The 24,800-nt window shown below is 38.3% G+C and overlaps 1 protein-coding gene and 1 non-coding gene across 2 annotated transcripts in view; one reads left to right on the forward strand and one right to left on the reverse strand.

The window, feature by feature from the left end:
• Positions 1-355: 355 nt before the first annotated feature.
• On the reverse strand, positions 356-497 carry LOC116269108. Its single transcript, XR_004176414.1, has one exon. It is a non-coding gene; the product is annotated as a U4 spliceosomal RNA (small nuclear RNA).
• An 8,479-nt stretch (positions 498-8,976) lies between these two features.
• The window catches only part of SLC16A7 (solute carrier family 16 member 7), a 166,825-nt gene continuing 151,001 nt past the window's right edge, over positions 8,977-24,800 (forward strand). The window contains exon 1 of the mRNA XM_009181108.3: positions 8,977-9,274. The gene's annotated coding sequence lies outside the window, so the exon portion shown is untranslated. The remainder of the gene's footprint in view (positions 9,275-24,800) is intronic.

The following is a 24,800-nucleotide window of genomic DNA, read 5'->3' on the forward strand; positions in this document are numbered from 1 at the left end:
CCATATGAATGCAAACTGGTTCTCATCTTTCCTTTCTCATTGGCATAGAAAAGTGTGCATTCACCCAATTAATGACTCCATGATATGTACTTGAGGCTGTATTTGTATTTATCTGCTTAAATAAAGATACCATTTCTGGCATGGCAGTGACAATCAGAGCTACTACTTGGTTGAGTTCGTGGTAGTTTACAATTATCTTTCAGAAATTATTCTATAGTAGCCAGTTTGTGAATTAGAATATCATCGGACTACCACTCCTTCTTCCTTTAAGGGTGGCACTAATCTCCTGAGAGTCCTCTTTTTCCCCACTATGTAGTATTTCTTTTTTTGTTTATTTTGTTTTGTTTTTGTTCAGTCTCCATAGAGACTGTCAATAATTGCCAATACTGACTATATGACTATATTTCAAGTCATCATGGCAACATATTGTGAAAAGATTTCAATTAGCAATAATTGTGCCTCAGATAAACCTCATTGGCTGTGATACTATGCAGGGTACTGTGCAGGGTGACTTAGGTTCAGAGGCTTGGCTTTTCTACTATAATATCTTTTACCACAGAGACCAAGAGTTCAATATGGGGGTTGCTCCAACTTTACAGTTGCCAATAACTGCATGTTTGTGTCCCCTCAAAATTCACATGTTGAAACTCTAACTTACGATGTGATGGTATTTGGAGATGGGGCCTTTGGATGGTAATGAGGTTTCGATGAGGTCATGAGGGTGGAATCCTCCTGATGGAATTCCTTTCATAAAAGTAAATGAGAGTTACCCCCCTGACATGTGAGGACACAGCAAGATGGCCACCTGTAAACCAGGCAGAGGCTGTCGCCAAGAACCTGCTCATGCTGGCACTTTGATCTTTGACTTCTAGTTTCCAGAACTGTGAAAAATAAATGTTGTTTAAGCCACCCAGCGTTATCACATTGTGTTATGGCAGAAGAAGAGATACAGCAGAAGAAAAAGTCAGAGAAGTTTGAAACATGAGAAGACTCCAGGCTCTGTTGCTTTTTGAAGATGAAGGGGCAATGTGACAAGCAACTCAGGTGGCCCTAAGGAGCTGATAGTTTCCCAGCTGACATCTACCAAGGACATGGGGACCTCAGCCCTACAATTGCAAGGGCCTGAGTGCTGCTGGCAACCTGAAAGAACTTGGAAGATTTTCCCCCAGATTGTGAGACCCAAAGCAAAGGAACCACAAGTCATTCAGAATTTTGACTTACAAAACAGTGAATTCACACATTTGTGTCATTTTAAGCCTCAAGTAACTTCTGAGTCTAGGTTAACTTCTACCTTGTTCTTGAAAGGCTATATTTTAGTATGCTACATTTTGGAACACAGCTATCATGCTCTAAGAATCCCAAGCCACATAGAGAAGCCATGTTTAGGTGCCCCAATCAGAAGGCCCAAGTGAACCTGGCCTTTCAGTCGTTCCTGCCCAAGTATCAGACATGTGATTGAAAAAGCCTCTAGGTGATATCAGAGGCTTGTGTTTTTGTGTTCCAGTATTGTCAGCTGGGGCTTCAGACATTGTAGAGCAGAGACAAGCAACACCCGTTCAGGAAACAAAATCTATGAGCATAACATTATTGTCGATTTATACTCCTTTTTAAAACACACAAATAGTAAGCAGAGCAGAAAGGAAGGAAAAAATCTCTTTCAAATAAAAATAGGAATAATCTATTTTTTTTTTTTAGGGACAGTGTTTCACTCTGTCATCCATGCTGGGGCACAGTGGCACGACCATAGCTCACTGCAGCTTCTAACTCCTGGGTTCCAGTGATCATCCTCCCTCAGTCTTCCAAGTAGCTGGGACTACAGGTGCACACCACCACATGAAACTAATGTTTTTTTATTTTTTGTAGATATGAGGTCTTGCTAGGTTGCCCAGGCTTATTCAAAACTCCTGGGTGCAAGGGATCCACCTGCTTTAACCTCCCAAAGTATGGGATTATAGCTGTGAGACACCACACCCAACCAAAACTGGGAAAATTTTCAAAGATCCCATATCTAGAGTGAAAAAAGATAAAATTCTCTCTAGAATAGTTATGAGGAGGAATTTCAGTCTCAGAGTAAAATGGGATTGAATTGCAGAGGAAAATAAATATATTTTTTAGTGCACTACTTAATAACTGGGTCTGTAACTGCTACGTGATAAATGCTGCTTCTTACAGTTAACCAAAGATAAACATCTAATATTAATGGAATAAGGAATTTATTTAGAGCAATATACCAGTGAAGTGATTAATTTTCTGTAGAAAACTATTTCTAGATTTTGCAATTGTCCAATTTTTCTTTTAAAAAACCATTGAGATGAACCTTTACTATCTTATTTCTGAAGGACTATTTATTTTAGAAATGTGCATATATGTTATATATAATATCATCTTTTATTTCTATTAAGCTTTACCATTTACAACTCCATTTACATGGAAAATTTAAATGGAAATGTGTCCACTGTTGGGACCTACTTCTCAGAAAAAAAGATGCCTTTCAAAATATTACTGCTTATTTACAATGCATCTGGTCACCTGAGAGCTCTGATAGAGATGTAAAGATGAATGTTGTTTTCATAATTGCTAACATATTGTCCATTCTGCAGACCATGGATCAAGGAGTCATTTCAACTTTCAAGTTCTATCAATTAAGAAATATATTTTATAAGGCTATAGCTGTCACAGATAGTGGCTTCTCTGATGAATATGGGCTAACTAAATTGAAAACCTGGAAATAATTCACCATTCTAGATGCCATTAAGAACATTTATGATTCATAGGAAGAGGTCAAAATAGCAACATTAACAGTAGTTTTGAAGAAGTTGATACCGACTCTCATGGATGACTTTTGAGGGGTTCAAGACTTCAGTGGAGGAAGTAACTGCAGATGTAGTGGAAACAGCAAGATAACTGGAATTAAAAGTGTAGACTGAAGCTGACTACATTTGCTCATTTTATCATAAGAATCTCATGATAAAACTTGCCAACAGATGAAGAGTTGCTTCTTATGGATGAGCAAAGAAAGTGGTTTCTTGAAGTAGAATCTACTCCTGGTGCAGATGCTGTCATTATTGGTGAAATGACAATAAAGGATTTGGAATATGACATAATCTTGGTTGACAAAGCTGCATCAGGGTTTGCGAGGGTTGACTCCAATTTTGAAAGAAGGTCTAGGGATCAAATGCTATCTAACAGCATCACATGCTATAGAGAAATCTTTCTTGAAAGGAAGACTCAATTGATGAGGCAAACTTCATTTTCAGAAATTGCCACAGCCACGGTAAACTTCAGCAACCACCACCCTGATCAGTCAGCAGCTATCAACCTCAAGGCAAGACCTTCCACCAGCAAAAAGATGATGACTCTCTGAAGACTTATATGATGGTTAGCATATTTTAGAAATAAGATAATTTTAATTAAGGTACATATAGTGTTTTCTCAGACATAGGCTGTTCCACACTTAACAGACTATGATATAGTGTAAACATAACTTTTATATACACTGGAAAACCAAAAAATTCACGTAATTCACTTTATGTCTATATTTACTTTATTCAGGTAGTTTGGAAATGAAAATGCATTATCTCTGAGGTATGCCTGTATAGCAAAATGGCACAAAAATTCCTGCTAGATGGAAAGCAGAAGAAAAGTTTCTGAATGGAAAACAGAATGGCAACATGGCCTTAACTTTGAGCAATGAAACGAAGCAACAGCAGCTGAAAGCCCAGTTTACTAAGAAACCCTCCTGCAGTTGAGAGTGTTTTGCGTGAAACTCTCTTGTGACCTATGAGGTATTATGTTGAGGCAAACAATGACTAACCCTTCAAGGACATTCCAGGTACATGGCAAGTAATACAAATATCAAAAATTAAGCGGGTAAATTTATGGTCACATTTTACAAAGCATCCTAATTAACACTGTTCTCCAAAATCTGAGAAGTAAACATTTATTTTTAGTTTAATAGAAAAAAAACTACACAAATGTTTTCTTCATTAGTTATGATTATGCATAAATTCTGTGGATCTTTGCACCCTTGAAGTGCTCACAAGTATCACTGAATTTTAGAAAGTGAAGCTATTAATAATTATTAAGGTCTTAAAGTAAAAACCTATGACTCAGAGAGCTTAAGGAACCCAGCAAAGATCAACTGCACAGAAAAAGGCACTAAAGCCTTAGCTTCTTGATAACACATTCAGTCATCATTGATTCATTTCATAAAATGTATTAAGTATTAATACTCATTAGCCACCATTTACAAGATTTCTGCCTGAAAAGTTTACAGTCTGATGATAACTTTTAATTTAAGTTTCTAGTCTTATATGCATTCAAAATAATCAGAATATTTACGTGGCGAAGCATCTGTAAAACACCCCGAATCCATTAAGTTTAGTTTATAGATAATAATTGATAAAATGTAAATTTAGAAAAATACCCCAACAAATAAGTGTTTTAATATATAATCCATTGAGAGATTTTTGGAGCCAAAAAAGCCATTTTGTTTTAAACCAAAGACCCTTGTGTGCTATTATTTAAAGGCATACCATACAGCAATGCCAATGCAATTGATTCCCCTTTTATATGCTTTATAGAATTGGACTAGATTGTCTTTCCCCAAAATTCTATGGGAGTTTTTCATAGAAGGTATTTCCAAAGTAGCCTATATAGATATACTCAAGATTTAAATCTAGAAGCAGTGGAGATACATTTTTATAGTTTGTATAGTCTGTGAAAGCAGGTTACAGCAATCATATTCACAGCTGCTAGCCAGTTGCAATCTCAGCCACAGTATGTTGCCACTGGAACAGGTGTACATTTGTTTTCACCCAAGTTGAGGGAAGCATTGGGACATTTGGTCTTTTGTATTTAGCTATAATTACTCTATTGTGTGTAGTTTATAAACACACACAATCTCACAGTCTTACTCTGAAAATGCTATTATATGAATTTCGGGGTCATGAGACGATATTTTTAGTTTTGACTTAAGAACACATTAGTGCATTTTCAAAAGTTCAATGTTTCATTGGGGATTTTATGCCATTATGATTTACAATTTTTTTTTTTTTTTTTTGAGATGGAATTTTGCTCTTGTTGCTCAGGCTGGAGTGAGTGGTGCGATCTCGGCTCACTGCAACCTGCGCCTCCTGGATTCAAGTGATTCTTCTGCCTCAGCCTCCCAAAGTAGCTGGGATTATAGGTGCCCACCACCACGCCCGGCTAATTTTTTTGTATTTTTAGTTGAGATGGAGTTTCACCATGTTGGCTAGGCTAGTCTTAAACTTTTTATACATGTCACTTCCACTCATACGCTTTAGAACTACATAGTTGCATGGTCCCAATATAATTGCAAGGAAAGCCAGGAAGTGTGGAGCCATGCAGATCATAAATATTGTGAGCACCAATAGTTCGGGTGATCCACCCGCCTTGGCCTCCCTAAGTGCTGGGATTACAACCATGAGCCACTGCGCCTGGCCGATTCACAGTCTTTTTAAGTAATATCTTATATTGGTCAGAATAGGCTAGGTTTCATTCCCATGACAAATAGAGCCTGAAATTTCCGAGGCTTAAAATAATGGTTTCTTGCTCACACAAAGTACAGTGCAATTCAAGCCGTCTTTTTCAGCGATTCCATTTTGTAGCTAGTTCATCAGAAACATGGTACATGGTAGGGAAAGAGAGTGATGAAGGAGGCACACTGGGTCTTAACTCCCTTTAACAGAAATTACACATGTCACTTCCACTCATACTCTTTTAGAACTACATAGTTGCATTGTCCCAATATAACTGTAAGGAAAGCCAGGAAGTGTGTAGCCATGCAGATCATAGATACTGAGAGCACCAATAGCTTCTACCACATATGTGTTGTCTACAGCCACACTGTCATCTCTTTTCTTTATTCAGCAAACACTACTAATTACCTTTCTCTCTGCAAGGATTTGTGCTACATGATAGATGATTCTGTTACCAGAAAGGGGCCCTGATCCAGACCCCAAGAGAGGGTTCTTGGATTGTATGCAAGAAATAATTTGGGATGAATCTATAAAGTGAAAGCAGGTGTACTAGGAAAGTAAAGGAACAAAAAATGGCTACACCCAAGGCAGAGTAGCAGCATGGGCTGCTCAGTTGCTAACACTTATTATTACCTCTTGATTATATGTTAGCAAGAGATGGATTATTCACGAGTTTTCTGGGAAAGGGGTGGGAACGGAGGGTTCCCAGAACAGAGGGTTTCTCCCCATTTTAGACCTTACAGGGTAACTTCCTGACCTTACCATGGCATTTGTAAACTGTCATGGCACTGGAGGGAATATCTTTTAGCATCCTAATGCATTGTAATTAGCACATAATGAGGAGTGAGGAGGACCAGCGGTCACTTTTGTCTCCATTTTGGTTTTGGTGGGTTTTAGCTGGCTTCTTTACTGCCGCCTGTTTTATCAGCAAGGTCTTTATGACCTGTATCTTGTGCTAACCTCCTATCTTATTCTGTGACTAAGAATGCCTTAATCTCCTGGGAATGCAGCTCAATAAGTCTCAGCCTCATTTTACTCAGGTCTCATTCAAGATGGAGTTGCTGTGGTTCAAAGGCCTGTGACAATGCCAGAGATGAATAAAATGTCATCTCTACTTTCAAATAACCTAATATATTGGGGCTACAGAAACAAAAATCATATTATAATATAGTCATATGTGAAGCAGAAAGATAATGCCCCAGATAGAGGCCTAAATCATTTTCTATGGGCAGGATCACAGAGAAAGATGAACTTAACCCTTATTTGTTAACAAGGAATCCTTAAAATGCTGTAGAAGTGATGATATATTTGCTGGGCATTAAAGGAAGAAAAAAGGCTTAGGCAAGTTTGATATGGGAAAGAGGGCGGTGAATGAGAAAAGACGGAAAAATGTGAGAAGATTGTGCATGACTGAGGAATGAAGAAGGGACAAACAACCTAAACCACAAGGATGTGGGTATATAGTAAAAGACATGTGGACTTCATGAGTATATATGTTATGTACGTATTCACAGTTTGCTCATCTGTGGAATATGAGTTGCTAGAATGTTAAGTGTATTGCTATTTGTTTCTCTCACTGTGATTTCAGCTTATGAAAAGAAATCAAGGCAAACATTTTACCAGAGCATTCCAAGTTCTAATCATATGGCTTGTTTTTTCTCTAAATTGTATTTTTTTCTCCATTTCTTAACAATATTAAACTATAAGTAATAGGATAAATTGGCTGAATTTATTCTTAGCTGATTCTCCCTCCTTTCAGATTCCTTTCTAGTCAAATCAAATTTTACGTAACATACCTAGTTATCACAACAAAGCAATTTAGAAATGAGTTCCCAAATACTAACTCTGTGACAGTAGGTAAATTAGATCCAGAATTTTAACTGTTGAAAAAACAAGACTTAAAAAGAAGGTTATGATATCATGCTATAAGTAGTGATGTTTGGCATTCAGCAATGGGTTAAACAAGCCAAGAACATGGGACTATAAGAAAAAAACAACAAAAAATAAAAATCAAAGAGAAGGAAAAGGGAGAATAGGATCGAAATTCAGAAAGCATATGGTCTTCTTCCTCTTCTTTGACAGGCAATAAAAGTGATGAATGAGCAGGAAAAATGTCAATAGCAAACACTCAAGAATATGACCTTGAAATGTGCCTTTATGTTGTTTCTTTGAAATGTTTAACTTTTTTTGTAATTAAACGAAGTATTTAGAGTCACTGCTAGACATTCCATCATTATCAAAATGCCTATTATGTCTTACACAAACGTCTATTTAAGCATTTTTAGCTTAAAAATATAAAATCCTTTCTGTAATTTTCTGCCTTTTTTTCAGTTTCAAATATCATTCTTTCAATAAAATTATCTTCCAATAATTTTGAAGTTATTAATCACCGTTATTTGTTCATCTTATATTATGCCTACCAGCCACTTCATGTATATTATTTCACTTAAATCTTATGAAATCAACCCAAGATTGATATTACTTTTATTTCATAGCTACAGAAATTGAAATTCAAATTTTGTCCATTACAACAGACTAGCTGCGGCAAAAGACAGTGTGAATTTACCCAAATGACTTAACTATCTTTTTATAAATTTGTAAAATGTGAAAAATCATAGAACACATCTTAAAAGGATTATTGTGAAATCAAGGAGGAGAAAGCTAGTTAAACTGGTAGACAAACTGCAATAGGACTTGTCAAGTCAAAACCTACAATTATTCTTTTGGATAGTTTCTTTTTCTCTAAAGTGGCAATTTAACTTAAAGTTATTAAAGAAACCCAATCTTTGGGGTAGGTTAAACGTTCTCTTCCAGCCCTTCCTCTTTCCAACTTTCCCAAGAAGCATATTTTAGACAGAGGAAGAGACCAAACCAATGACTGCACAATTACCATTATCTCTAGCACTATTCGTTGTCAAATAACTAAATGCTGGTTTGAAGAACTAAGTAATTGGAGAAACCAAAAATGAAAGGAATTACTTATAAATGATTTGGAAAAAAAAATCCTTATTTTTAATGTCTTTTGGTGCTGTTTTCTATGCCCTTCCTCCTATGGTGTCAATTTTATTTTTTTCTGTAAAGTGATTTGGTTAGTGAGTCTAATCTCCAACAGTGCACTACCTCCTTCTCCCAAAAAGGCCTCAGTTGAAAAATGGCTCAACACTTTCACTGCAAATTCACAGTGAGGATCTCCTATTCTCCCTGCATTCGGCCAGACTCTTCTCTTTTTGCATGCTTTCCTCTCCCATGCATGGGTTACAAAACTCTCTGGCATATCTAGACAGAGCTACCCCACACCTGACTCCTAGGTCAGGCTACAGAGTACTTCGGATACAGCAAGTCACGACCCATCTGAAACGACAGATCTACCTGCCTTTTGGCTTTCTTCCTTGGTCAAAACTAAAATCCGAAGTGGAGTGCCCCGAGCGATAGAGAAATTGCCTATAGCTTTGACAGCCGCTTGGAGCATGCTCAGTCGGTCTCCAGGCACCGGGAGGCGGCTCCCCCCCACCACCCCCCGGGCCGGCCTCCACCGCAGTCTGTCCGGCCCCCACCCCCGGCGCGCGCTCCTCCGCACCCACAAGGGCGTTCAGCAGCCGCGCCTCCCCTTCCCGCCGCCGCCTCCTTTTCCGCTGGCTGTGGCGGGCGAGGACACGTCAGGGGCCATAAATAAATAAATAATTCCATTCACCCGTTGACAGCAAGGCGAACCGGCTGCGGCTTGCGGGGAACAGAGAGCTGCAGCGCCCACCCTGCGCCAGAGACCAGATAAAGTAAGTACAGCTGGGGAGGGAGGGGGGCGGAGGAGGAGGACGAGGAGGAGGCGCAGGCGAAGAGGAGCGAAAGCCCGCGTCTGCCACCCGAGCTGCCCGCGGAGCCGCACGCGTGTGTGCAAATAATGGCCAGCCTGTGACAAACGTGCCAACGCAGAGTTGGCCAGCGAGCCCTTATATAGACAAAAAACCCCGAAGCGGCCGCGGGAGGAGAGCTCGCGTCAGCCAGTGAGCGCCGACAGCGGCCCGGGAGCTGCTGGGGGTGTGCGGGGTCCCGGGCAAGGAACGCCCCGCGTGCTTTCGGCCAGGAGGTACCCACGCTCTCCGCTTTTACACCTAGACTCAGCGTGGCGTGGTGCACCCCAGTCTCCCTAGCTCACGGGACTCGGAGGGCTGCTTGCGTGCTGCGTGTCTCTAGTGCGCGCCCTGCCAGCATCCGGCCCCCGAACCCCCTAGGGTAGCGTGGCTTCATTGCTGCAGAAGGTGGAGGTGGGGGTGATGAGAGTGTGTGTAGGGAACGTCTTCTCTTTGAGCAGATGATCAGGACAGGAAGAGGCTGCGAGGGGAAGACGAAATACCGGGGGATTGGGGCGTGGGGGTTGTCTTTCTTCATTTTTGGTCCCCAGGAAGGATGGCAGGGGTGGAAGCAGATGGAAAAGTGTATGGGGGCGAGGCCTGAGCCCAGGCAGAAAGGGAGCGCTGACTTGGCAAGGGTTCAGGAGGGCCTGTGCCTGCTGGGCTTCCTGGGCTACTGCACCACACTGGGGGCACTAGGCCCGGTCAGGTGGCGCCACAGGCTGCGAGCCCGCTCACGTGCGAGCCCGCTCACGTGCGAACTGTTTTCCCAACGGATGCTGCATGGCAGCTCCCTTCTCTACCCGCTTTTCTCCTCTACTTCCGCGAAAACGATTGCAGACTGCCTTGGAAAGGGCGGTCGTGCCCAATACCACTTTCCCGGTAGGGCTGAGGAGGGACTTTTGTAGTTCCCATTCCAGGGAAATTAAAATTTTACACACACACACACACACACACACACACACACACACGAGAGAGAGAGAGAGAGAGAGAGAGAGAGAGAGAGACAGAGAGACATAGAAGAGGAAATGAGGAGTGGTTTCTCTATAATTGTTTTTTGATTGCCTTTCCCGGAGAAATAAGTAGGACTAGGCTGCGTTGCGTTAGGGCTGGTTAGTGGCATTAGGACAGCTGTTATTTCATGTCCTTCTTCCCTCTTGGGTCCCAAAGGAGACACAGCAGAAGAATAAAATAGCGGGCAGTGATGATGGTGATGTGAAAAAGACTGGACCAGAGGAAGGAGTGACTACTGGATGCCATTTCCTGTCACCCCATGCTTCATGGCTAACCCCAGTCTGAACTCAGAGGGTTGCCAACTTTCCACAGACAGGTTAGCTTGAATGTGTTGTGTCACTGGAACCACAAGCACTAAGTATGCGTTTGGTGGAGTGTGGCTGAAAAATGAGAGTTGGGTGGGGACTGGAGAGGGCAAATGAGGGTTGAGCAAAGTGACTAATATTTAGCCCCAGTGAAGCAATCCTAACTCCAGCTTCTACTTCTAACTGAGCACATTACATTTAAAGCAATCCAAGTGAGGGACTGAATGATCTCAGTGGAAAGGAAAGATTATAACCATAAGAAACTCAGTGTATTGTGTAACAACTTACAAAGTCAGAAACTATTTTTTGTAAATACATCAACAGTTTGCAGTTACATATTACATTTTTTCCCTCAAGGCATGTTTTAATATTAAGTGATCTGAAATTTTAACACCTGTTTCCCAAAGTTCAAATTAGTGTATCCTTCTATAAATGCTCAGTTTATTTCTAGACATTCATTTGCTCTTTGATAATGTCTGGCTTATATTTTTGGCTTTGAGCTCTTTTAAAGGAAAGGAGAGAAACATTACCTAAAGAAACCTCCCTTGTCTAGAGTCATATTCCTGGATCATGGATCTGAAATAAAAGGCATCTCCAGAATTTGATTTTAATTCTGTATTCATTCACCAAACATTTTTGAGACATTCACATGGAAAAAGGGAATTAACTTTAGAACAGATTGGTTCTGCACTTTTGTGAGGTTGAGTAGTTGTTTAACAATCAGGGCTTTACCTTTTTCTTATCTATAAAATGAGATTGGTGGTACCCACTCTGAAATGCTATTGGGAAGAATAAAGTGTGTGGTAAACACCTAGAATTTAGACAGGCTATATTTGAGCTCCTATAATCAGTCTAGACACCCTACCAGGGTTACCAAGATGAATGAGGCTGGAATTCTGTTCTCAAGAAGTTCTCATATAGGCAGTCATCCAGGTTAATCTTTTCTTGTATCCCATTTGCCTTTTAGTCCCCCCCTTTTTTTTTCTCCTCTTGATGGAAGAAACATATATCCCAAATAACTTGAAAGGAACTCCGCAGTTGTAAGAAATGTTGGTAAGATCTGCTAAAAGGCAAATTTGAGAAGAGTGTCTTTTCTCAGGAACCTGTATTCAGCCCGTTTTTTGTTCATTAATAGTGATCCTTAATGAATAAAAACAGGTAATGAAGGATTTTTCTTCATGTTAGGAGGGGAGGATGATCCTTCTCTGAAGACTATCTTTGTCAATGAATTGGTTTCCATCATTTGAGAGAAGAGTTTGAGCTGCAGTTTGTACTACACCTTGGACAAACCAATCCGCTCACTCCTAAGAGTTTAAAGTAACTGTAGTGCATAACGACTATAATGACAACTCTGTAATGCTCACCATATTCCAGGCACTGTGCTACTACTGTCTGATAGCACGTAACAACCCTGTGAGGTAGATCTGTCCATATCCATATTTACAGAACAAAGAATTTAGGCCCAGAAAGTTTCATAGTTTATTCAGCTGGTACACCTAGTAAGTGGCTGGGCTGGGACAAGCAATCCATGCGATCTATTTGGCTTTAACCACTATGTAATATAGCTTCTGCCTTGTGTGAAGCTAAATAAGAGCAAAGATCTTACCTGTTGTTTTCTCCATAGCCCAGTACAGTGTCTGGCATATCATGGTTCAGAACAACTGATTATAGAAAGAAGGAAAGAGGGAGGGAGGCCGAACTGGAGGAAAGTGGGGAGAGGAGGAAATAAAAATTAGCAAACCAAGTGTCTCCTGCCTTCAACTCTGAATCTGGCAGGAAATCCAGCATGAACTCTGCCCTGAGAACAGAATTTTTGAGGCTCTTTTGAGGATTCCTTTTCCTTGTCTTGCATCTAATCATCTAGTTTATGATGCTCATTTGTGCAAAATAGGAAAATACTCTCTTTGGTCTGACAGATTAGCAAAAGGTGCTCATGAAGTGCAAACATCAAAGAGTCACCTACTCAAGGTGGTCAGGAAAAAAGAGAAAAAGAAGATTAAAGAAAGAAAGAAATTAAAAGGGCAGACCGTAATGCAGGGGCACTGGATTTAAATTTTAGTTAAGCCACTGACTGGCTTTGTCTTATGCAATGTTGTGGTCGTACTTGTATGGTTGTTCTGAACACCAAAGAACATAACAAAGCTGTTTCCTACTGTATCTGATAAATGGAGTGGCATGCAGCAAAGAGTAATTACATTCTTTTATTGCTCTTTGTTCCTCTCCTCCCTCCAGCCCATCTCAAATAAAAAGTATCCTCCTGGTTTCCACATCTTGAAGCAATCTGTGTTCATCTGAACTACGTCGTAACTTGATCTAGGCTTCTCTTAGTCTGATTCTTACATTATTACCTTGAATTACAATTATTTGGGAAGGCATCCTATCTCTCTTCCTGGGCTACATGGTCCTTGAGAGTAGATGATATATCTGATTCATCTGGGAACCCCTGTTTAGCTGGTACTTGGGACAGGATAGGGCAGAGGAGGTGCTCTGAAGTCCAACCTGTCTGGGTTTTGATCTTAGCTTTGCCACTTGCCAACAAAGACAAGTTGCTAAACCTCTTTAAGTCTCAGTTTCTTCATGTGTAAAAATAGAATAATAACCAATTTTATATGTTGGTTGTAAACATTGAATGAGATAATATCTGTGAAATAGCACTGTGCTGAGCACATGCATAGAAATAACTCAGTAACTAGTGTTAGATATTAAATATTTGACTTTACACGTTTTAGTTTGTCACGAGCATCACTGGCTTATTTTTAGTAGATTTTTGGAAACTCTGAAATGCCGAACTTGCCATTAGATGGCACAACAAAGTTGAATTGCATAATAAACTATTAAGTGGACTCCCTTTGAGAGGGTCATCCTGGTTTGTCCCAGGCTTTCTCAAAACTGTTTGGATGAAAGTGATTAAGAAATACTTTGGGAAACAACTGCACACTAGTTCTCAGTGAATAATGGATTTTTTTTTTTTTTAACTTGTGAAAAAGCTTCATTTTCTCAGTTGCTCCTTTAAATGGTGAATCCAGGGACCAAGTCTACCTCTATGAGAGATCCAGCTGTTTAAAATCATAATTTGAGAGACTAACTTAAAATGAACCATTGTTGAGAGGAATAAATAATACTTACCACATGTATTTGGTAATTAGTAAATAAGTGGAGGGTCTGCACATTTAGATATCAACTATAATCATTAAAAATGTAGGAGAAAATTAAACAAATTGGAGTTGACTATAATAAAACTAGTCCAGCTGGAGCTGGACTAACTGGGACTTAGGTGCATCATGGACAATTTCAACATATTCACAAATATCAGTGTTGATAAATCAAGCAAATATTTTTAGAAATAATTTTTCGGACCTAATACTAAAACTCCTGCAAATGTTTACATTAATATTCATTGAAGTCTCAAAGGACCTCATGAAAATCCTATGGGACAATTGAACGACAGCTACAAGATACCGGCTTAAAGGTACTTCCATTAAAGGTTTTGTGCAGTTATGATAGTTCTACAAAAATGTCTATGTGGTTCAATTATAGAGTCTGGTGATTAGTTTTATATAATATTTGGCACTAAAATAGCAACTTTCAATAGAAAATATTTTGTGTAAGTGGTGAACACAAATGAAATGTTTGTTTGGATAAATAAAGATCTATATAAAATGTTGGTATTTTGTAGAAAGAATTTTATTACAAGCATTTGCTGTTTCTCCACCTAGCACAATATGTATCATTATTAATTAGTCAATATCTCTAATCAGATTTTATTGAAGCTAATATGTAAAAGAATGGTACTTTATACAAAGCAGCTGCCCTAGTATGTAATTAACTTGAAGAGCTGTGTCTTTTGTAACTAGATTAGATAAGAATACATGATAAAACTACAAAGCATGCATTTGATAAGTTTCAAAGGGATGTTACTATTTATCTCATTTTAAAAATGATTTTCAAAAATTCTAGGATTTGAAGTTCCATCAATTCTCAAATATATGAAAGGCAAATTCAGTGATAAATAGCAGTCGCTGACAGTATTTTTCAACAGGTGGGATTATTGGCATTTGGAGTGGGACACTTCTTCATTGTGTAGGACTGTCTCTTTCATTGCAGAGCATTGGGTGTCTGTGACCTTTCGTAGTAAATTTGGGCTGCAATAACAAACTATAGACTAGGTAGCTTATGAACAATGGAAATTTATTTCTCACAGTTCTAGAGGCTGGAAATCTGAGATCAGGGTGCTGGCGTGGTGCAGGTGTTGGTGAAGGCTTCTTGTGGGTTATAGACTGCTGATTTCTTATATCTTCACATGGTGGGATGAGAGTGAGAACTCTCTTTTATAAGGGTGCTAATCGCATTCATGAGAGTTCCATCCTCATGACCTACTTAATTCCCCAAATCCCCACATCTTAATACCACTCCTTTGGGGATTAGGATTTCAACATGAATTTTGGAGGCACACATTAGGTCCATAACAATTATCTATCTCTGTTTTCTGTAGGTCAGTGGCTTTCCCTTAGTCATTGTAACAGTCAAAAATGCCTGTCTACATTTTAAGATACCTGTGGTGGAATGGTGATCGATATGGTTGAAAACTATTGGCCAATAAGATCAAATTGAGATTGTTTAAAAAATTATGTGGGATCAGAGTACTTTCAAAGTACTCTCAAAATTATTTTGCCTTTCATTAAAGGATGAAAATAATACCCTTGTATTAAAATATTTTGTTTTGAAACAATGAGTTCTTTATTAGTAAGGCATAACAACTGTTAACTTTAATAATCAGAGCATCATTGACCTCCTAGACTCCAAATTATTTGCTTTGGACTGTCAATAAACTTTGGCAGTGTTATGCCTAATGCTTCTTGAACTTCTGTTTTGGCTTTCTTGTGTTGTTTATTTTGTTACTTCTCTCACTGCTCATTTACTGCTGCTTCTCCAGCTCGCCTTTCACCTCCTATTCAATATAAGTATGTGTTCCCCAGTTTCTGTTTTGGACTTTTTGTTGTTGTTGCTGAGACAGAGTTTTGCAGCGACACCCAGATTGAATGCAATGAGGTGAACTCAGCTCACTGCAGCTGCCACTTCCTGAGTTCAAGTGATTCTCCTGCCCCAGCCTCCTGAGTAGCTGGGACTACAGGCGCCCGCCACCACGCCTGGCTAATTTTTTGTATTTTTAGTAGAGATGGGGTTTCACCATTTGGCCAGGCTGGTCTCAAACTCCTAACATCAACTGATCTGCCTGCCTTGGCCCCCCACAGTGCTGGGATTATAGGCATGAGCCACTGAGCCTGGCCGGGCTTTTCTTTAGCCTGCATTCTGTTGATTGACAAAGCTCATCTGCTCTTGACCTCTGCTTTCACCTCAGTAGGAATAACTCCCAAGCCATTTGCTGCAGTCCTGACCTGCCCTCAACTTTTAGGCATTTCCAGACATTTCTAGATGTTTGCAGGACAGCTTCTCTTTACTGTGCCTTTGATACTTCCAGTATCCTGTGATCTCTTCCTTCCTTTTTGTCTTCTTTCTTTCTGTCGCCCTCATTCTTCATATTGCTCTCAGCAGTATTCTAACCTAGAAGCTTTTGAGACCGCCCTTTCTCTGGACTTGTGTACATCTGAAATAATTTTTTTAAATTATTTCCTTTTATTCTGTTGTTGCCAGAGGTTTCAGGTGCTTTTGACATACTACCTGCAGTCATGTAATAGTCTCTTAGTGGGTATTCCCACCTCTGGTCTCTCACCCTACCAGTTAATTCTGTACATGGTATCAGATACTCTCACTGAAGCACACCTCAGTTAACTAACACTCCCACCACCTAGGTCCAAGGACTGACATTTCAGTCCCTGCATGATGTAATTCCAAACAGCTGTTTCATGTTCATCTCCCACTACCATCATACTCAACTCAAATTGAACTGTCCCCATGCCTTGTCCATTCTCATTCTACTTCCTACTGCCAAATCTTTGGTCATACTGTTCTTTTATCTTGAAATGAATCTAACTTCCTAGTATTTCCGTTTCTAGCTCTAACCTCACCTTCTAAACTGAACTGAAACACCACATTCAAATTTTCCTCTGATGCCTCTGGATAGGCAGAATAATTTTCCTAAAATTTCAGGAACATTGTGTTTACAATGTCTTATTTGTTCTTAACATTCTATTATAGTTGATTTTATATAAGTATTCAGTTTCTGAATATTCTATAAAGTGGTAGATGTCGGGAATAATAATGTATTCATATTTACGTCATCTTTAGCATTTTGATGGATTATAGAGTTGCAAGAAACTTGGAAGACATCTGTTTCCACTTTTATGTATTGTTTTCATTATGTTCAATAAACCACCATCTATTAAGTGTACACACTGAGGAAGACTGTTCTTTTAAAGGCAGTCCTACTTGTGACTGAAATTTTCTTGCTTCTACCTAGAGTCTTTGTTCAGCTTCCTGGGGCCATGTGCAATGAATCCCTTTCCTGTTTGAATGACATACTATACCTATGTGGTGACAGTTCACATGTCTTTTGTTTTCTCTATCAATTTAACATATTCAGTTTTTCTTCCTGTTTTTTGTATGTGACCTGGTTAAGTTCTTTATTTAAGGCTGCTCTATCATGGATTATTTCAAGTTTAGGAAAGTCCACAAATGCATAGAATACTTCAAGGATAACAATGGTTTTCAATGTAAATATTGGAACTATTGTTCATGATGTAACTTGTCAATATCTCTTCAGGTGAAGTCAGAGTGGGAAATCAAGGTATACACAGAGATCTACCTCTGGGAGAATCCCATAGTTATCTCAGGGCTGAACTTTCCTGTCTGTGCCCACAGTTTAATAAATAAATAAATGAATAAACCACTGGAGGATGATAGGAAAGCTCACTTTAACTTTTGATTATAATTAGAAATTAGCCACTCAGTAAAATTATACTGTTTTATAGATTAATGCCCTAAGTAGTAAAACAACAAATATGTCTTTTGTGTATAATAAGTGAATTTAAAGACATTGGACCAAATAAGTGGCTATTAAGTAAAGTTATGAAGATAAGCTTTAAGTAAGAATAACTTACATTTGTTGAACATTTCTATATGTCAGGTATCATTTTAATACCTTACATGTTTTAATTAATTTAATCCTCAAAACCTTATGAGGAAGCATTATGGTTATCCTTATTTTACAGATGGGCAGAGTAGAGAACAAAGGTGATGTATTTTGCCCAAGGTTACACATCTTGTCATTGGAAGGGTCTGGATTTTAATCTGTTGAACACAATGTACCTTTTCAATAGTATTAATTTAAAGTATTTCATGCTGCAGTAAATTTTAAGATATTCTTGGGGGGAAAAGTCTGATAATTTTTTTTTTTCTTTTTTGAGATGGAGTCTTGCTCTGTCGTGCAGGCTGGAATGCAGTGGCCCGATCTCAGCTCACTGCAAGCTCCGCCTCCTGGGTTCATGCCATCCTCCTGCCTCAGCCTCCCGAGTAGCTGGGACTACAGGCGCCCACCACCACGACTGGCTAATTTTTGTTTCTGTATTTTTAGTAGAGAACGGGGTTTCACTGTGTTAGCCAGGATGGTATTGATCTCCTGCCTTTTGATCCTCCCGCCTTGGCCTCCCAAAGTGCTGGGATTACAGGCAAAGTCTGATAAATATTTTTTAAAATGGAGGCTAGTCAGGTATAATGAGTTTGGGTCTGTTACAACACAAAGTCAACAGGAATGATAAGGCTTCCTTACTATTTGAAGGAGTTACCTGGAACCAAGCTAGGAAGCTTAGAGAAAGTAACAACCTCTTATGGATTCAAGGAGGCTGGAGAACCAGTAGGGACCAAAGGAACAGTAAATCCAGGATGTCATTCCTGTAACTCAGTTTGCAAGGTTGTAGGGATAGAATGTGTGAGAGGTGGCAAGACTCCCATGGAAGCCCTGTGCTGTGGGTATCAGTGAGTGCATGAATAGAGTAGGGTCTGGAGAATTCTCATAGATGGGTATATATCAAATTCACAGTGAAGTGGGATTTTGAATAAAGCCTCTGACATATTTTAAGCCATAGAATGCAATACTTTAACAACTATTTATTCCCCTGCTGTGTTCTAGACACTATTTTGGATGTTAGAGAAATGGCTGTAAATAGAACAGGTAAGTCATTTTTAGTCTTGAGTTACCCAGATATCAAACATATCTCAAAGCAAGGTTAAGCAATTCATGTCCTTGAGCCAATTTTTTTTGTAGACCTTTCATGTCATCTTCTCTATGTAGTCAGTCTTATTTTGTAGTTATCTCTTTTTTCTCTTCTCCTTTTTTTTCAATCTCAATGTCACATGTCAGATCAGAGACTTTGAAGACAGATAGATATACCTCAATGAAATTTCAGCTAAGCTATTTCTAAGCTGTTTGACCAAAATCAAGATATGTAACTTTTAGAGCCCAGTTTTCTCATTTTGGAAATAATAAAATTTATTTTATGAGTTGTTGGAGAAATAATGTAGGTAGCCAATAAATGATAATCATAATAATGTAATTTTTATCTCTACCTTTATTTTTGGCATATATTGAGGCAGAACTTCTTTACTCCTGAGGCATCTGTTCTGTGCAGAAGTATTTATGAGTTATAATATTGGTACTCCCAGCATGACCCAAGTAGGAAGGTCAGAAAATAAACAAATATTAAAATAATGTGGATCTTTTCAAGATGGATAAAATTCTAGTTTCTGGTACATATATGAGGAGATTCAAGTGCTGATATTGATGCTGCAAAAATGTTTAAGTGGTGAAATTTTCACTTAGCTATAAAGTTAGTAATACCAGTTGGGAATACAACCTAAGGGAATTTTAAGATGGAAATTCCATTTAGACGTGTTAGCACACATAAGCACATTTGAAAACTACCGCAAAGAGCAAGACAATAATCATTCTGTTATAATGACTTAGAGATATTTGTTCCAATTAAAACATACGCCAACATAATTATTGATGTCATTTAAGTGTCTTCGGTGTGTTTTCTGTTTTATATATAGTATTTTGAATCCTCATATTGTCATGTAGGATAGATTATATTCATTTACATGTAGGGAGAATAAGGACTCAGCAAGATGAGGCTGGCCATTCTAGCACCCCAAGAGTCAATGCCTCAGCCAGTGTTTCAGTGCAGGTAAGATGCTAATGACAGCTAGATCTTGGCTCTCATACCTTACATAAATTCAAGTCAGTAAATAATTAAGCATTGCTATATGAAGTACTCTGCAAAAATACCTGGACAAATAAGTATAAGACATCTTTTCTGACTGTCATCCTCCAAAGGAGACTGGAATTTTAGAGAGATTGTGTGTGTGTGTGTGTGACTATATCTGTGTGTGTGTGTGTGTGTGTGTGTGTGTATGTGTGTATATATATGATTTTAAGGCGATACTAAATATATATATGTATATATATGTGTGTGTGTGTGTATATATCCTCTTTATCCAATAGCATCCAGAAATGGACTCTTACAATGAAAAACTTTTTGAACTAGAACATAGTTAGGAATGTACTTTCAGAAGTTTATATAAATGAATATCCCAATTTGTTCTATCATGTGACTTAATTCTTTTGTATTCAAAGCATTGTGCCATTTAAAAAATGTATACACACACACATACACACACACACACACTAATTAAAGCCACAACCCAGAGTAGGATAAGTGTCAAAATTAATGATAGAGAACATGATTTTCTAGGACAGAGGTTGACAAAGTATAGCCCCTTGGGCCAAATCCAGACCACTGCCTGATTTTGTAAACAAAGTGTTTTTGGAATATATACACACCTGTTTGTTTTCCTGTTTTTTGTGGCTGCCTTCCTGCTGCCGGGAAAAGTTGATTAGTTGTGACTTAGCCTGCAAAACCTAACATTTTTACTATCTGGCACTTTAGAGAAAAAAAAAATATTTATTGAATCCTGCTCTAGAATTTCAGAAGATACTTTGCTTTCTGATGGAGGAATCAAAGAAGGCGTTAATGAAACAAGTGAAATTTATTTTGGAGCTGAGAGATGGGTAGTCTTTAGTTAAGAGAGGAGCTTGTCATAGTAAGTGCCACAGAACTCAAAATCAAAAGTACACTGATAGATAAGTCTGCTGAAGAATAAGGATCATATTATTGTATATAATTTATATAATGCTATAACCATTTGTCTATGAATTTTTTTTGTAAGTATCTGGAACACTGATTCTTAAACTTGATGAAACATTTGAATCAACTAATTAACTACTTAAAAGTTATATTTTACTCAATAATCTGTAAGGCTAAAATATAATCCATGTGGAAAGTCACTGATCTATGTCTCTATTTTCGTAACATGAAGGAATGCTGGATATAACACTAATATTTTTTTCTAATCACTATTTATAATAAATACTAGATACTGAGCATACAACTAAGTACCAACAGTGTCCCCAGAGCTTTTCATGCCTTATCTCATTAAAAACTTGCAGTAGCCAAATGAGGTAGATGTTATTATTTCCATTTTTGTAACAGAGAATACTAGGAAACAGATGTATCAAGTAATTGACATAAGTCTACAAAACTAGTAAGTAGATCCTCTTTATCCAACAGCATCCAGAAATGGACTCTTAAAATGAAAACCTTTTTGAGCTAGAACATAGGAATGTACTTTTAGAAGTTTATATAAATGAATATCCCAATTTGTTCTATCATGTGGCTTAATTCTTTTCTATTCAAAGCATTGTGCCATTTTTTAAAAAGTTGAGTTAGCTCTTAGTACAAATGGCTCTGCAAATTTTTATTGAATATACTGATTTTTTATGGAACTATAACGTTCTGCATCCTCTCTGTTTCTTTGTCACTTTCTGTCCACAACTCTTTTTCTCTTTACCTTGCCTCTTAACATTCAGTCATTTGTAATTTTCTCCTTTTCCTGTAGTATCAGTTCATAATATTCATATAGGTCCTCATTATCCATTACCTGTTGCACAGTGTCTTTGATGTAGCAGTAAAGTGCTTGAAAGCATTTTCATAAAGTAGTGACAGCTTCCAGAAGAAAAAGAAAGAATCAATGCAACTTCCTACCAGCTTCTTGTTCTGAACTGAAAAAGGGGCAGAAACTGCAGAATTGTTGAATATCACTAATGGATATGACAAACTAATAAGTAGATAGGAAAAGGTGAATGATTCAGAGGAAGCCACAGATAATCGAAGAAAATGTAAGTCTGTGTTCCCTGTAGGCCACGTTAGCTAGCATTTGTGTGAAAGTAACCTGGCCTCTTGTGCCATGGGGAGAGCATTAATTGAACACAGTAATATCCTGGTACAGGAGGATTTATAGACATCAGATCTAAGGCTCATATACAATTATTTCCTTTTTACCATTAAATTCCTAAGTAATATATGCTGTTAATTTAAGAAAAAAATACTTCTATGAGGAAATGTATATTTTTATTTGTTTTCATTTTATTTTCGTTAATAACACAAATTTGTTACTCTACCTCATTAAGATACCTGAATCCGTTTTCTACATTTATTTTCAAATGTTCCAAATAAAGGTGAGGAAGAAACATTTCCAAAACAGTTTCACCAACAAATAATTTAAATGCCTAGAAACCTAATTATGACTGTTCATTGGGATACTTCAGCATTTATGATCAAAATTATTATGTATATTTGCTCAGTTACTTTAAGTGTGAATATTATATAGGGGCCAAGGGAAATTTCCCCTTTACCCTCCAAAGGTTTGCTGAAATATCAATTCACAAAAGACAGATTAGTGGAGAAAAGGCATGCAATTTATTATCATGCCCAGGGAAGAATCACCGAGTGAGTGCCTAGTATCCCAATGTAGTACAGATGCTTATATAACCTACTTCCTAGGGGAACGGAAGATGGCAAAGGATGGATGATTTTAGGGAGATACTAAATGATTTTTAGGGGAATTCAATAGACTTGAAGAACATACAGTGTCCTGGGACAAAGGCCATTTGTACCAAAGAACCAACAAGATTTTTGTCATTGACAAAAATCTGTCCTGCTTTATTGACAGACTTCAGTCTTCCTTTCTGCGATATGAGTTCAGTTAATGAAAACTCAGGGAAGGGACCAGTGGTAATTGTTTTATTCTTTGGCATATTTGGACTTTAGGCAGGTAAGCGACTTAGAGAACAACTTCATTCTGTGCTTTGGGAGACATAGAAGATTGAGAGATGTGGGTGAGGGGGCATGGATAGATAGGGGGTTGGAGGGTTGAGGATGGTGGAGGGTGGAGAAGGTGAGAGAGACCTTGTGGCTCCTTCTGAATGTCAAAGTGCCATATTTAGGGTGTTGGTTTCTGAGCCAATTTTGTAACATTTCTATCCAACTTTTAAAAATCTATGAGCTATTTTAAATTGTTTTACATTTTATTAGTCCTTTTATTCTATTAGCTCTTGTCTTGAAGCAGCAATACTTAATGCTTGCTCAGTTATGCATTCAGATAACCACTTGTGGTCTATAAAACCTAAATTTAAATATATGATTTTTTTGTACTCTCTGGGTGTCTGGAGGATTTGCAAAAGGGTTTATACACTCAGATTTTTGGAATGAGAAAGGAGAAAGTGAAGGCAGGTAACAAACTGGGTGCTAAGTGTGTGCCAAACATATAGTTATGCAGTTTTTACAGCATCACCTCATGCAATCCTGAATCATTCCCTGACAACCTCAGCATCTCTATTACCTGGGCATTGCTGTCTCCAATTTAGGATGGCTCTGGCTGGTTAGGAAACAAAGGTTTATTTCCAAAATCTGTATTTTCCCTTATATTACATGTTTTCTTCCCAGGTAGAGTGGAATCCACCCTCTTTGCAAACACAGTTTATAGAAGAGGGAAATTACAGGGCAGCAAGAGAAATATTTAGGATTCTGTTCTTTTAAAATGTGGTAGCTAAAAATAAAAATCATCATATTTTTAAATGTCAGAATTACACCTAGAAGTCTTTTTCAAGAAACAAAAGGCAAACTTAAAAGAACAAGAGGCTGGGCATGGTGGCTCATGCCTGTAACTGTAATCCCAGCGCTTTGGGAGGCCGAGACGGGCGGATCACGAGGTCAGGAGATCGAGACCATCCTGGCTAACACGGTGAAACCCCGTCTCTACTAAAAATACAAAAAATTAGCTGGGCAAGGTGGCGGGTGCCTGTAGTCCCAGCTACTCGGGAGGCTGAGGCAGGAGAATGGCGTGAACCCGGGGGGCGGAGCTTGCAGTGAGCTGAGATCCGGCCACTGCACTCCAGCCTGGGCGACAGAGCAAGACTCCGTGTCAAAAAAAAAAAAAAAAAAAAAAAGGAGAGAAATGTTGGCAATACTTTACTTTGTGACTCTTCCACATATACAATTCCTCTTTCAAAAGTGTTAACCTTATAAATTTTATGTTGGGATTGATGCTAGTATCAAGAAAGCAAGTAGACACAGATAATGTTATTGATTTGGATTTGAATATTGTTTTCTTCTTTTTTGAGTACTTTATTATGCTTTATTAAACAGGTGTATTCAGTTCCAATTATTCTTTAATGAGAATGACTACTAAAAATACCTTAATAATTTGTTCATTAGAATACCAGAACTTCATTATAATTTGAAATTCAATGTAAGAGTTCATCTTAAACCTATTCCAGAAGATTTTGGAAGTCCCTCATTATAAACAGTTTAGCTCTTAACTGTAGCCCTCTGATAGGAAACATAAAGATAGTGCTGTAATGCTGTTCCAGCTTACATGTTTAAAAACGTGTTTCTTTAATAGTAATACACCGTCCTGAAATACATAATTGAGATAATATATGTTTCTAACTGTGAGGCAGTTGAGTTGAATGACAGTATGTCTTGTTTATGTTTTGTCTTAGGTTGGGCTGCTATAATAAAACACCGGAGACTGAGTGTCTTATAAACAACAGAATTTTTTTTTCACAGCTGTGGAGGCTGACAAGTCGAAGATCAAGCTGGTGGCAGATGCCGTGTCTAGTGAGGGCCTGCTTTCTGATTCACAGATAGCAGTGTTATACCTGTGTACTACATAGCAGAAGTGGTGAGAGAGCTCTCTTAGGTCTCATTTATAAGGTCACTAATTCCATTCATGAGGGATCTACCCTTAGGACCCAATCATCTCCTCTATTAGTCTGT

The sequence above is a fragment of the Papio anubis genome, chromosome 9, assembly GCF_008728515.1.
Source record: "Papio anubis isolate 15944 chromosome 9, Panubis1.0, whole genome shotgun sequence".
Classification (NCBI taxonomy): Eukaryota; Metazoa; Chordata; class Mammalia; order Primates; family Cercopithecidae; genus Papio; species Papio anubis.